Source organism: Nannobrachium achirus, assembly GCF_963921795.1.
Source record: "Nannobrachium achirus genome assembly, chromosome: 11".
Taxonomy (NCBI): domain Eukaryota; kingdom Metazoa; phylum Chordata; class Actinopteri; order Myctophiformes; family Myctophidae; genus Nannobrachium; species Nannobrachium achirus.
Genome location: NC_137820.1, coordinates 50,117,585 through 50,119,625, shown reverse-complemented (window position 1 = coordinate 50,119,625; position 2,041 = coordinate 50,117,585).

Here is a 2,041-nt window from a genome sequence, read left to right as displayed (position 1 = left end):
ACAGGTGGGCTTTATTTTATTTTAGGGGACAGGACGGACTAATGACATGGCAGAACAGGTATAGTGGAACTAACTCCACTAACTCGCTACCAACTTAACTGACTGATTATCAGTGACTGACTGACTGACTGTTTTATTTCAATTTTATTTTAACCTGTTTAATTTTATGACTGTTTATTTTATTTTAACAGTTTTCTCCTGTCCTCCTGTCTTGTGTGTGAAAAACACCATATCCTGTGAGGGTGTGCACGTACTGTGTCTCTGCGTGCGTGCACATGGGCGTGTGCGTGTATGTGGATGTGTGACTGAAGCTCTATGTGTGTCGGTCTGCTAGAAGACATCTGGCCTCCAAGGTCAAATGTCGCCAACTCAACATTTTAACTCTAGATCCTCAATTATTTAGTAATCCTGTTCTTTTAAACCACATCTTATGGACATGAACCAAAAACATTTACTTTCACCATTCTTAACACATGGACTGCAGACCATGTGTTTAAAAAAAAGGGAAAGAGGCTTATAATTATTATTACTATTTATATTTTATATCTTTTATTTCCATTTTTCATCCTTTTGTCTGTGTTCTAACGAGTAAAAACACTTTGATTACTCCCCCATCAGGCTGAGTTTCAGTAGAGAGGCCTCGCTAACTATTGTTTTGGAAAGCCTTATCTTTTTATGGTACATTTCCCCCCTCACAGGCCTGGAAGCTCACTAACTCTGACAGTGAGCAGAATCACTGTCCATCCACAAGGTTTACTGTACCTCTGGACCATCTGTTTCTCATTTAACCATATTGCCTCCAAACATCAACAAAACAATTTTTGTCACACCCAATATTTTTGGCTGTGGCAAACGGGAGGGAATGTGTTTGGAGAATTAATATTTAGAATTAATATTTTTTCATTTAATTTTATTTCTTTCATATTTTCATTTTCTGAATTCATATTTCATTTTCTGATTTCATATTTTCATATTTCATTTTGTTTTCATTTCATCCCATTTAAATATATTTCACCTTATTGAAGTTGATTCCAATCCTCAACAGGGTTAATCTGTTTCCCCTAACAGAACAAACTGACACAACTTGTGTCCTCTTTTGGTGATGTATCTAAACATTTCAATTTAATTTCTATATATAAATACCTTATTGCCTTACATTATGGATTGATTTGTCCCTGTCTTTTCCCTTGTCTTACAGATAAAGATATTTTGAGATGATAATTGAGAATGAGTTGACAGACACATACTTCACTGCATGTCTGTCCAAAGTGGAAATGTCAAAAAGGATGATTGAAAAATCCATATGTATTTCGTGAGTATGAAACTGCATCACACACGTTTTCCCGCTGTAAAGTTTTCTTTAAGACCTTGACTCGGACAAAAGCCAGTAAGGAGGAATAGACAGTTGGCTTTAAGGCGGCTCCGGTTTGACACCTCACTATAAATGTCCCCAACCTGCAGGGACAATTAAGACCACTGATTACCTAAAGGTAACCTCGGAGGTGTACGAATTATGACCGCCAAACGGCTGATTTTCGGATGCTGTCTAAATACATTTTGAATGCTTTTGTCTTTAACCTAAATTATGGTAAAGAGTCAAGTTCGTCTTGTTTTGACTAAAATCGGCCCCAAATTGTAATAACCACCCGGGAGCGTGATGCTGATGTGTTTTTATCTTGCTTGACATGGATAATTTCCAATCAATCTTCGACACATTGAACCTTTGTAAAATACATATATATAATAATTAATAATTAAGACAATAAAAATCTTTTACCTCTACTTAAAAAAACAAAGTCAATGTTCAATTATGATATTCTGATTTAAATACCTTTGGAAATATACAGTTCTTTTGACTCTACTCTTCAAAAACTATCGAAATGTTTTTGACTTAAATTGTTCAATTATTATGTTCTGTTTCTAATACCTTAAAAAAAAAGTTTAACCCATGTTTTCTTCCCTTGTTGTTTATGCTGCCTTGACATTTAACACTTCAAATGCTATCTCAGGAGGGAATTGATAGTACAATATGTTATTGTTG